General features: G+C 36.2%; 1 long non-coding RNA gene across 1 annotated transcript; it reads left to right on the forward strand.

The window, feature by feature from the left end:
* Positions 1-1,433: 1,433 nt before the first annotated feature.
* Positions 1,434-3,017, forward strand: LOC307144344. Its single transcript, XR_013818729.1, has 3 exons — positions 1,434-1,531; positions 1,698-1,845; positions 2,826-3,017. It is a non-coding gene; the product is annotated as an uncharacterized lncRNA (long non-coding RNA).
* The last annotated feature ends 11,192 nt before the right edge of the window (positions 3,018-14,209 follow it).

A 14,209-nucleotide genomic window follows, 5' to 3' on the forward strand; every position in this document is an offset into this window, starting at 1 on the left:
ATATTCAAATTTTATATTTATTTATTTATTTATAAAGCTCTGTTTACAATATGTATGTATGTATAGCAAAGCAATCAGAGCTTTATATTAATATTAAAATAGTTATATATTTTTGTTGTTTTATATTAATAAGTCTCTTCTGCTCACCAAGGCTGCATTTATTTGTTCAAATATACAGTAAAAACAGTGAAATATTATTACAATGTAAAATATTTGTTTTCTATGTGAATATATAGTAAAGTGTAATTTATTCCTGTGATCAAAGCTTAATTTTCAGCATCATTACTCCAGTCTTCAGTGTCACATGATCCTTCAGAAATCATTCAAATATGATGATTTGATGCTCATTACTGATTATTATCCATGTTGAAAACCTCTGAAAATAGAATTTGTAATGACTTGTAACATTCTAAATAACTTAATTTTTTTCATCAATTTAATGCATCCTTACTGAAAAAATGTATCAGACAATATTTTCAATCAAGTGTGTGTGTGTGTGTGTGTGTGTGTGTGTGTGCGTGCGTGCGTGCGTGCGTGCGTGCGTGTGTGTGTGTGTGAGAGAGACAGGTTTATGTGAGCGTGTTTGATTATCACCTACGTCATTCCCAGCAAGCCTTTCCAACAATGAGGGAGAAATAGCCAAACTGTCCTTGAAACACTGGAACAACATGCTCAGTAAAAACTACAGCTGGAGCTCAAGAACATAAACTCTCCTGGATTATTACACCTCAGAAATTACCGTTTGAATGACTTCAGACTCCCAAAGTTATTGATCGATCAGCACGTGATCTGTGATCAACAGCCAGAGAAATGCCACACGGAGCAGAAGGGATTATGGGTCCTGCGGTCATGATGCTCTACAGCTGACTGAGGCATGATGGGAAAGAATAACACCCACATACACACACATCTGAGCAGTATTGATTATCTCCCAGGCTGTTTTACTCATACACACAGACTCACAACACACACACACACTCTCTCACACACTCACTCACAAACACACACACACACACACACACCCTCACAAACACACACACACACACACACACACACTCACTTACACACACACACAACACACTCACACTGTCACACACATACACTCACACACACACAAGTTATTTTTCCATTTTTTCCATAAAAAAACATTACAGATAATTCTGCTTAGTAACCAGCAGCACTTCATTTAAGTGTGAACTTGAACATGTTAAGTGAAAACTAAGTGTGTGTTTAATTTATGCATGTATAAATTACAAGTATTACGATCGAAAGTTTGTTACATTTACATTGATTACTCAAGTATTTATAACAAAGTAGAAAAATATTTGTATTAGCCTTTAGAACCCCGAAAATAATATAAATATTGTAGTAAATGTGATTGTATTAAACATGTTAATGTTTCTATATCCTTTATTTTATGTTAGGTTCTGCATCTTCTTTCTTTCTGTGTCTTGGCCTTGTGGGTAATATTTTATATGTGATCTGATGAACTGCACACGAGGCGTTCTCTGCTGACGGACCTTTATTTCAAGTAATTGGTTTCAAGTAAGTAATTTTTTTGTATGATTTAAGTTTTATATGTAGTTAATGTTTCACACAGATGATCGTGTCTCAGTTTCCTCTGTGTGATTCGTCTGATGTTTTCAGAAGCTCACACTCATCGTGACTCACCTTTCTTTTCTCCCTCGGCAAGACAGAAATTACCCTGAAACTGATTCTTCGATCAATAACAACACACCCGCCAATCAAGCGGGCCGACCTGGGGTTGAGAGCCAATCACCAGCTCAACACACCTCCTGTTTCAAGTGTCTGCTGAAATGGAAACAACAAACGGGAGGTTTACAGGTGTAAAGAGAGGGTTTATACAGCCACAAACAAGAAGGCATCATTCTGATGTGTTAAAGAGACTATGGGTGTTAATATTTTCATCTGACAGCAATTTTAAATAGAGATTTGGTCATAGATATAAATCTATCTATATATTATCTAGATATATATCTAGATATAAAGGTACATACATTAGATATAAAAACAGATTTATGGCTGTGTGTGTGTGTGTGTGTGAGAGAGAGAGAGAGAGAGAGAGAGAGAGAGAGAGAGAGAGAGAGAGTGTGTGTGTGTGTGTGTGTGTGTGTGTGTGTGTGTGTGTGTGTGTGTGTGTGTGTGAGAGTGAGTGAGTGAGTGAATGAGTGAGTGAGTTTGTGTGAGAGAGAGTGTGAGTGTGTGAGTGCATTCACTGATAATAATATGAAAAATTTGCATTTGATACATTAAAATACAGTATTCATCTATGACATAAAAACAGTAGTTATAATATTTTAAATATGCACAAACATGTGACATTTTATGTCAGTGAAAACCATATTTAATATTTAGTGGTCCTTGCTATATATCCCATAATATATATATGTATCATCTTCTTGGGTGTATTTTACATGTATTGCCTGCCATATATCAGATTTCTGTGTGGAGTAGATTGGATTTGCTAGAGCTTTACAACTGAAAATAGATAAGAAATTAACATAAATCATTATTATAGTGTGATTATTATAGCCAGAAGTTCAGCCTGAAGCAGTATATATATATGCAAGCTTTACGAACTGCAGAATTACATATATATTCAGATAAATTGGGACACTTTTTGGTATTGAGATGACAGAAAAAAAATTCCCAATCATCCTGATTTAATCCTATAGTTAGTATAGATAGTTATATATAGATATACACACACACACACACACACACACACACACACTAGAGACTGACTATTGACACAATGATGCACCCTGAGCTGATATTCGTTCTTATTTTGGTGTCATTTACAGAAATGCCATGAGAATGAGGCACGAGAAACACACACAAGAACCCACTGTCAGAAATGAAAGTGGACGTCTCTAACTGACCATGTGCAAAAGGTCACGCTTGTTCCCGTGGAGACAGGCCTTTAGAATGCAGCTGTCAATCATAGCTGTTGCTACTGGAGACGAGAGAGTGAAACACATCTAGAAAAACAGAAGAAAGACACACTAGAGTGAGTCCTGTTTGAATGCCTTAGTTATTTCACGTATAGATTATTGCAATTCTCTTCTCTTTGGTCTTCCTTCTAAATTTCTACACAACGTAGTATTGAGCAATTTCTTATTCTTCCGTGATAATGCATATTATATGTTTTGTCTATTGTTATTATTTTAAGGTGACCTTGAGTCCTAAATGCCTTAAGGGCAATTGCACTTCATGAAAACACTTTTGTATGAAGCAGATTTCTGAATCTGCAGCAATAGAGTCTCCGTTTGACTTTGTCCCAGTTTTGTCCTGTAAAGAATAATGAGTTTCCTTTATGTTCCTTTATGTATCAGAGGTCTGATGGTCTTTTTCCGCAGCCGGACCTCATTTTCCCCGTAAGTGAATTCACCTTATTAGTGGCCGATCTCAAGAAATATGATTTGCTCTCTTGAACATGCCACGATATTTCAGGCCGGATCGGGCAGGTGGCTGTCAGACGGCGAAACTTGGCGATAGTTTCCCGTAAAATATATCCCTCTTCACGGCGCACCCCAACGCAACCCTAAACAAGCCTGGCACGCGCGGAGCAGCGAGGGGTTAATGAAACACTGCTCCTTCTTTAATTGAAAAGGCCGCGGTCGTGTTCCCCGCTCAGTTATTGCGGGTAATAAGTGGGCTCTCCCGAGATGAACGGTTCACCTGCGCGGAGGTTAATGAAGATCCACCAAGCTGCGCTCGCTCTGGACATCAGGGTTAAGCATTTCCCCCGCTAACTCTGCCCTGCACCCCCGCTCGTTCATCTGGGGAAGGACAGGACAAGATAAAGATGGACGAGGACTCCCGGATGACCACAAACCTTCTCCTGTGGGTGAGCGGATTCTGGGACCGGCCGTCTGTTGTGTCCCGTCTTATTTTTGAATGAAATTAATGTAATATATATTTTAGTTTGATAATGTTTTGTATTTTTAGGGGAATTTATGGTAGGGTAACATGAGGTAAGATGCCACCCCGCCCCAGAGAAAGATATTCCCTCCCCCACACCTTAATTTTCTTCTCCTGACCATAGATGGTACAAAATATCATCTCAGCACTTTTAATGAATGGCTACGCTATTTTTTAATTTTGTCATTTCATCTGAATATCAACATTTGTGAGATTTAGACAGCTGAAACAGTATTGAGGTTAATTGATCTAATTTTGTGTCTCTAGAAAATAGTGTCTAATCTATTACTTTTTTGTATCTATTTGTTAATGAGGGGTTTGTGGACACGTCAATGTTTTTAGACTTGTGGAGTAAAAGTTATAGTTTTTATTTTTGAAATAAAAATATAAAATTAGACCAGTGGGGTAAGATGGGCCACCCAGAATTGGCACAGAAGACCCCAAGAGGCATGTTTTTAAATTGAATACTTATTCTAATTAATGGGGTTATTATGTATTTCCATGAATTAGATGTACATCTCAGTTATCTTCACTTTAATTAAAAACTTAAAGTTAAAAGTTAGTTGAGTGAAATCATTACATTTGCATTCATAGTGTTGCATTATGACATATTTTCATTTAAAATATGGGCAATTTAATGTGTAAATATTCATTTGCCTATATAAGTCACAGAATGATTTTAACATTCAGATGAATCTCTTTTACTTGGATTCTGATATTGGTTACTCTATTCAACTAAGTTGTCAAAATTAAATATAAAAATAATAAAAATATATAAATGTTAATAAGAATTATATAAAAAATATGGGGGGGGGGGCCTTCTAACCCCATTTTACATTTTGTTCTACAACTGAATTAGCAAATGTTTCTATTTATTTCCTATAATAACACATTGGCTGATGCATCATCATTCTGCACATGGTAAACTTATGGCTAAATATGTTATAATTTAAAAGTAAATCCATATTGTTCTTAAGAGAGACATCTTCCCCCATGTTACCCCCTACTAATGGTAGTGGTATTTTATGGTAATTACATTTATGCAATTGTTATAATCCATTTATTATCTTTTTAAGCATAGACCTGAACATGACATTTCCAACTTAAGCTGTCAGAAATCTTGAATGCTTTGGTTTGAAGACTGGATTTTAGTCTCTTTTTAAAGACAGGTTATTGCTAAAGTGAAAAAAGTTTCTAAAAAATTAACTTAAAAAAAGTTGTTCAATTTTACGTATATTGTTATAAAAAAATGCACAAAAATACTATTTAAAATTTTTATATGAAATATGTAATTTCCAACACATGTTTTACTCTAAAACTGTTCAAAAATCTAAGCTATGAATCTAAACAAGTTTCAACCCCAGATTTGAGGTTGATATATCAAATGATGAGATTTCAGTAAGATTTTGTTTGGGCACTGTACCAAATGCTTCCACTTGAGGAAATTCGTTTCCCATTCATTTCCAATGTGCTCATTTTTGACCGTGAACAATACAAGTGTGACTTTTTTTTCAGGACCATTTAACCTTTTCAAATCATGTCCATGATTTTTTCGTAGCAAGTGCCAAAACCTTTAGTTTTGTACCATTCAGATTAAATAAAAGTAAAAACAAATTAAAAAATGTATTTTTTTCTGTAAAAAATTATTGAAGAGCACCAGATGGTTAAAGTAGCCAATAAAATAATTAAACTTTCTGAATCATTTACCCTACGGGGCACTGCTTTCACGTTTGGTTTGATTGTTTGGCCCGACCCTTATTTGAGAAGAACTGAGTCTGGTTTCTCCCAAGCTTTCTAATTTATGTCAATTTCTGTCACATGATGGAGTTTGGGTTCCTTGCCACTGTAACCTTTGGCTTAAAAGACACTTAATATTCAGTAATATTATCGATGCACTCATACTGTCGGATGAGAACTTGAACTGAATAATAACTCTTCAGTCTTTAGGAGAGATGCTTTATAACTGAATCGACTGGCGAGTCACTATTATTGGAGCTGCTTATAGCTGAATTGAACTAATTTAATAATTGATGAACTTAATGCAGTTATTGAACTAAACTGAATCAACTTTGAACTGAATTGAGCTGAGTATAATAATTTTGACAGCAGAATTTTAATTTGTCATATTATTTAATGAAGTTTGATCATTATTTTCCTGTTTATTGCTGTGAAGCTGTTTTGAAACAATCTGTATAGAAATAAAGCTGACTTGACCTTTGTGAACTGGTTCAACTGAATGGTTTGAATGAACAGATTCAATCAAATTAATCAAATAACCGCCGTAGAGTGAACTGTCTTTAAATTATGAGTATCTTATAGTTTTTCTTCAGTACGGTTTATAATGACAGCCAAAAAAAAAAAAAAAACATTTATTAATTGATTGCATTGAAATGGCCTGAAATGGAGCTTGTTTGGACTATTATGACACTCCCATTTAGTTTTACTCATCTTAAACGTTGATTTGATAGTGAGTGGAGGGAAAAGGTACTAATATCACACCATCCCATCTACTGGCATAATTTATTCATGGCCAGAAATGCACTGGAGACATTAGTATTTATGATCGCAGGCCGTGCTTTATTTTCTGGTGGATAAAACCACTCCAGAGGAGGAAACACTTCCTCATTAGCCGCTCGCTCTATTTCCTCCGGTGGATTCTGCACACGATCATTTATTCATGCAGAAACCCCCATCATCTCCTCATCAGCGTGTCCCAAAAGCTGTGGGCCGCAGGACACACACCTTAAAACACTTCAGGGGAAGCGCAGAGGTGATGAAGATGATGGGGAGGTGACAGAGAGATGGAGGGTGTGAAAGCCACTCAGATGGACACGAGGGAAGCCCGGCACTTCAGTGACACTATTGAAATGATAATGGAGAGGAGAATGGAGTTTATGAACTGACCTGAGACATCACCTGACATAAGCATTATTGTCTTCATTTGCTGTCCCTCATGTCGCACTTTCTTTCTTCCATAGACCACTGAGGTCCAGAAGAAGGTCTTTACATTATTTAAGCAGACACTTTTTATCTGAAGCGGCTTACAAATGAAGAACAGCACTGGCAATAATTGATACAATTTCTGTGTACAAGTTCTACATGTTTTTCATTCATTTTTCCGGTGTTCGTACTGCTAACAGAGATGACTGTGCCATTATTTCAGTGTAGAAGAACTTTATGACCAGAACAATCTCTAACCTGGACTCAACTTTACAGTCAAACGTCTTATTCTGTTGTTAGATGTGGATTGCCATTTTATTATAATTATTACAGCCTATATGTTGTTTTATAGGATAATGTGATGTATATTCTTTATTTCTTTAATTATTTCTTTATTTTGTGAGATTGCATGAAGGATGTGGATTATCTTTTGTTATTATTTTCTTTTCTTTATTATTATTGATTTTGTTGTCTATATTGTGTGTTGTGATATATTTATTTATTCTGTGAGACTGCATGTAGGATGTGGATTATTTTTTGTTATTTTCTTTTCTTTATTATTATTATTAGAATTTATATTATGCATTGTAATCTATTTATTCTGTGAGACTGCATTTAGGATATTGATTATTTTTGTTATTTTATTTTGTTTGTTATTATTGTTATAGTTTATTTTGTGTATTATTTATGTAACTGCATGTAAAATGTGGATTATTTTTTGTTATTTTCTTTTCTTTATTATTATTATTATTTTAGTTTATATTACGAGTCATATTTTAATTATTTATTTATTTTTATAATTATTATTTTAGTTTATATTACTAGAGTTAGTTATATTTTAATTGTAATTGTTTTATATAGATATATTTATTATATAATATTTACTTATACATTTATTAACATTATTATTCTTATAGTTCATATTATATGTTTTATAGCATTATTTATTTACTGTTTTGAATGTTCTGGCTGCGGTGCAACAAGTCCAAAGCGAATTTCCCTCAGCGGGACGATAAACTCAATGCATGGCGAATGACTTCTGTTGAGGTTTCTAAATCTCTCAGAGACTCGTATCATTATCCACCTGCGTTTCTTGATCCGAGGACAGACAGTGATGTACAGCACACTATTAGAAGTGTTCAGGGGCTCTGGGCTGATCCTGAACACTATCCCACAGTTCCTCCGAGAGGAGAGAGAAACTAACAGGTTTTTATCTGACACACTGTGATATGACCTCATCTGGGATGAGCTTTTCAATTAAACATGAGTGGAAGTGTGAAATTCCCCCGGTGTCCGGCAATGGTTCGTGTTTGCGCTGTCTTTGTATCTCGCTTATTCTTTCAGTTGTTTGTGCGTTTGTGTTTGTAAGTTAACAATGACCCAACCGAATCAACAGAGAGGATCAGATCAATGCATGAACATTTTTCGAATAACAATAAGGATCAGCTCATCACATTTTAATTTCTTCTCTAGATCGGCAGAGAGCTCAACGAGAATTTTCCAGATCGGCACAGGCGATCAGCTCAACTAATGACAATTTCCAGACAAGCAGAGAGGATCCATTGCTTTGGCTGACATCAGCAAGAAAACAGAAATCAGATAACTGAGGTCTGGAATGCTGGGTAATTTTTTTATTTGCAGTTTCAGCTCCCTGTACTCTGAGTCTTCAGAGCAAATCAAAGTCATATTTTCTTTATACTGTATAGGCCTGTTCACACCAAGAACTATAACTATAAACACAACTAGCGATGCACCAATACCACTTTTTCCAGATCGAGTCCGATACGATACTTTTATTTTTAGTACTTGCCGATACTGATTACAGACACTTGTATTTTCATTGCAGTTGTATTTTTGAAAAAAAAATATTGGATAGGGAAATCAAAAGAATATGAATAATAATTATTATAATAATTAGTTATTCCAGTATCTGTATCAGTACATCCCTAAACACAACTATAACGATAACAACACAGAGGACCAATGTCATTAAAATCACTATTTTAGAGATTTTTTTTTTTTTTAATTATGCTTGTTTTTTAAATTATTCATTCATGTTTGCCACCAATTCAGCAAAACAATATAAAATAGTTACGAATTGCCATTAGACTGTGTTGGGTGTTCACTTGAACTTTCCAGATGGATCTTTTGACCTCAGGAAATCTTCTCTCCTGTCATTCCAACTTGGATTTGATCCTGCAACCTCTTATTTTGCCCTCTAGATAGTAAGTATGATACCAACCCTCACCACACTGGAATTGTACATTACTTTGCTGTTGTTCCATTACAAAAGCGTTATCGTGTCAGGTCAACATACACAAACACACACACACACATATGAGATTGGCCCATTATCTCTTCCTCCGTTCAAGCCAGGACTAAAATCTCTCCTTCTCTCATTTGCTAATGAGTCTTGAATAAATATATGACTGTTAGGTGCGTTTGGAGAGGAGCTCACGGTAACCAGGATAGTTAATAAGAAACCAGAGAATTAGATTACAGGATCAAAAAGACGCTCCCTTTAAACACAGGTTTATCAGCGTTACTGACACACACGTCTCGCTTCTTACAAACGTAACTTGAGTTATTATCTGTAGAGTCTCTGTGTCTGTCTGACGCTGATACGCAGGTTAAGTGCCAAGGATAGAGAAGGAGAAGGAATGTTTAAGGATTAATTTAAGGGAAGAATAAATTGTGTCCTAAATGATGCCATTAATACACTATGTACTTATGCTCTATGTACTCAGCCATGTAGTGTATGAATTTTATAAGGTTATTTAGTTATTTAACATTGGAGTCTCACAGCCCCTCCCGCTAGATTAATCGTTAAAAGATCGTGATCTCAATTCAAACACTAACGAGATCTTATTCTTAAATGACAGTGATTCTCCTGTGTCTATTAAACCTTTGACAAGTGCAATCACAGCGAACATTCACATCTGTGTTCTGACCCAGAGAGAGCCGTTGTCATGTGTAGATATGAATCAGCTTCACAAACAGTCTTTTCAACCACATAGTTTCATTATTTCTGTCTTACAATCATTCATATTATCACAGACGCACTGGAATAAAAGATTATAGTTCAGAAGTTCAAAATAGAGTAAATCACCTTTTGAAAGTAACTTGATGTGTATCGAGCACATGGTTACACCAGTAGGTTGCGACAAGTGACTGCTAAAAAATGTGTTTGTCATTGAATCATTCATTCATTAGATTCGTTCAAAAACGCTTAATCGTCATCCAGTGATGAAACAAGTGAAGTCTTTATGAGTGAGTCATTGAATCATTCACTAACTCAATTCATTCTGATTGATTAAACATTTTTAAATAGACTGCAGCAATTAACATTTAGTCAGAAACTCTTGTAAATTACGTTATTTTGCTTAGATGTCTGTTCAGAATCGTGATCTCTATTTGAAACGACAACAAAAAAACATGATTTTCAGTTTATCGTGCAGCTCCAATATAGCGCATAACTAGGGTGCACATAGTCTCTCTGTTTTGCAAACTTCTACAGTGAATTCTACAGAACCACAACCATGTTTTAAAGACACTGGACAAGTTCAGGCAACTCAAATGTCAGTAGCCTTTAGTTTTGCTGCCCTCACGTGCTGTAGGAATAATCGTAAATACAAGTTACGTATTAGGAAATTGGACATGAACTCCCTCTCAAGTCATATTTACTACTGGGAAACCGAGTTTCCAAGTTGGACGTGGAAGAAATTTAAAACATAGCACAGAGGAGAACGATTTCTGAACGATTATTCGTTTTTCCCACAACAGCTACATCGTGTGTTTGTTAAATTAGTGAGTATTTACATATATGTATAAACATTTTAAGCATAAAGATGTTCGATTCGTGAACAAATCATTCTTTTTAACCCGGATCACTGAATCGGACTTTAGTTAACACATACGAAGTTGATTATGTCCAAATGGGTTACTGAACCAAAGAACTGCTTTGAAATTAACGAATCAAATAAAACTGAACATTTGATTCTTTTTTTAATCTAACACAACCAAAAAGCTGACTTTCAACTCTGCCTGTGGGTTTTATTTGTTCATTTCGAACCGATTGGGTCATTCAGTGCTGCACAAGGAGTGAGCGGATCAATTAAATTCAGAACTACAGATCGATTCAGTTCGATTCTGTGAACTGACTCGACCGGTTAACAGCTTTTAAGAATGATTAATTCAAGAATCAAACATCACTAGGGCCCTATTTTAACGATCTGAAACGCAAGTATCAAACGCGAAACGCAAGTAAATTTGTGGGCTGATCTCGGGCGCTGTTGCTATTATACCGGCGGGATAAATGACTCTTGCGCCCGACGCAAATCTAAAATGGGTTGGTCTGAAGTAGCTACATTACTCATAGGTGTGGTTTGGGCGTAACGTGAAATAAAACAATCAGAGCGACATCTCACATTCACTTTAAGAGCAGGCACGCTTGTTCCATGGCGGATTGTTATTATAACGGCGGATTTGCCAGGCGCGCGCCAGGAGCGGTTCACAGCCGAGGAGACCGACGTTCTCGTCAGGGCCGTAAAAGAAAGAGAAGTGACATTGGGGATGGAGAAACACACCCAAATTAGCTTCGGTTAAACAGGCGTATAATAATTTGGGTAAATATGTAAGATTTATGCCTATTTTTTCACATTTTAATGGACACCACAATGATTTCCCTCGTGTGGAATATTTTTCCTTGTAATAATGTATGGTTTGCAAAAATGGTGCGTCTGTGTAGATGAGAGAAGCAAAGTGTACATTATGGCCAAGCATGCGCCCCTTAAAATAGCATCTGAATAACGCGCCACTGACTTTAGACTAGGTTTCTCCTGGTCAGTGGCGGAATTGTTTTCTGAAACTGCAAAATAGCACCAGGGAACGTTTGCGCCGGAACACGCCTCTTTTCGCTGAACCGCCCCCGGGAGCGCAAGTTCATTCCCTAATTTACCAACGTGCGTCTGTGGAGGGAAAAGTCCGCTGTGCGTCGGGTGCAAAATAGGAATGATACATGCATCGCTGTACAAAGTCATTTGCGCTGGGTGCAAGATAGGGCCCATTGTATGTTTTATACACAGCAAAAATAGCATATATTTGACTGATGTTCCAGAATTGAGGCAAGCTGACTATCTAGAATAGATAATGCGATGAATGATTATATATTGTTGTTAATGAATGGGTAAATTGAACATTTTGGCTTTTTCCCCCCCAATAAATAGGCAAGAATAAGCCTGGTGTCCTCCATGATCCCTATTCTTTTTAACAACAAAGCACTTGAACACTACCAACTCAAAATGACGACTTCAGAAGAGGGAAGTATGAAATCGCTTGTTTCTACTAAATCAGTCATGTTTGGAAGCATTAAAAATGAAATTTGTTTTAAATGCATTTGGCAACAAATATTAAGAGCGATCAGTGTTTGATGTGTGGAGATTGTCTCTGAATGAGGTCTCGACCTGTTAATCATGTTTCCTGTGTTGTTTAAAGGGGTGGTATAATGCTCTTTTCACAAGATGTAAAATAAGTCTCTGATGTCCCCTGAGTGTGAATGTGAAGTTTCAGCTCAAAATACCCCACAGATATTTTTATATAGCATGTTAAAATGTACACTTTTTGAAGGTGAGCAAAAATGCACCGTTTTTGTGCCTGTCCCTTTAAATGCAAATGAGCTGCTGCTCCCAGCACGGGGGGGCGGAGCTACAACAGCTTGTGTCCTGAAAATTTTAAAGACTTTTTTTGTTTATGCTTAAATTTATGTAGCTAATGTGGAGTTAACTATCTTCTAATCATTGATTAGCATATTCTGTCATAACAATCTATAAATCGCGTTCCCGGGGGCGGGGTTTATGTAAATTTTAGGGTTAGTGATGTCACTAACCTGGGAGGAATGTTGTGTAGTCCATACCAGCCGTTTGTTGTAGTCCTTAAAAAGCAATTTCTTTAAAAGCAAATATCTCCCTTTGCTTTGAACTTTGAGCATTGTAACTTTGCAGATGTTGTTTACACACTAACTAAAGTTAGAAAAGTGAAATCATACTCAACCACCCCTTTAAATTATGTTTCAGATCTGCAGAAGATTGCAATTTCTACCTCTGACATCTAACTGTCTACCTGTCAAATATTAGTCATGAACAAATCAATATTTTATCATTTCTCCATATTATTCAGTGACAGGTCAAAAGCGTTAAAGAAATAGTCCACCTTGATAAAATACATATTTTGTGTTTAGCAGAAGAAAGAAAGTCATATGATTTTATTCCTCTCAAGAGAGCATGATGTTGTTTGTTTTGCTTTGTATGACATTCTGGATATTAATTACATAATCATAAACAGTAAGCGATCAGGATCTTAAATTCATCAGTTGTGAGAGTGTTTGCTGCTACAGACCATCATTATTCTCACTTTATCTCAGCGTTTTCTTACCGTTATCTTAATGTTTCGTTGGTCGTATCTGTGGGCTAATCGTGTAAGTGCATGTTGAATCATTAAACAGATTTGTTTCTTGTGCTTGATGAATGAAGCTACAGGAACGGGAAAAAATCACAGCTGAGATCTCAGTTGTTTCTCCACAATGAGACACAGTTTTAGTTTTAATGACTAAATCTCACATGTGTCTGATTTCAGAAAAGACTAAAAAACCTGGGCTACAATATTGAGACGCAATGAGATCTCAGTTTCATTTACATTGCCAGATGTTCCTTCTAAAATACCTTCAAAGAAAGGTATTCACCAGTCGTCATCCGGTAAGAGTCTAGTGCTGTAATCTGATAAGAAATGTTTGAGTTCATATTGAGACAAATTTGAGCAGATTTATTGAGATATTTTCTGAAACTCTAGAGGATACAAGCCTAATGCATTGTGATTTTCTTTCCTACAGGCACTTTATTATGAATAAGTATTTGTAATTGTCATGAGAAATAGATACATTTGTCCCCAAAAACCCAGAAAATGAGCGGCACACTGAGCTGATTTATGTGTTGAAGAGTTGATCATTTGCCTTCACGTTTCGCTCTGTTTGCTCTGTTTCTTTCTGTGTGTTTGTCAAAGGTCTGAGTGTGATGTCATTTTCACTGCCATTGTTTCCGAGCGTGTTTTAATGTTATCAGTGAAGTCCTTAACATGAGGACAGCAGCAGATCTTATCGGTCTGGAGACTCACACACACACATACACATATACACACACACACACACACACGCACACACAGAAGCAGCACAAGAATGTGATAAGACAAAACACACACACAGAGCGGCTGAATGAATCATCTATTAGTGACTGTACACACACACACACACACACACACACACACACACTCACTC

Source organism: Squalius cephalus (genome assembly GCF_949319135.1).
Source record: "Squalius cephalus genome assembly, chromosome: 17".
NCBI classification, from domain to species: Eukaryota; Metazoa; Chordata; class Actinopteri; order Cypriniformes; family Leuciscidae; genus Squalius; species Squalius cephalus.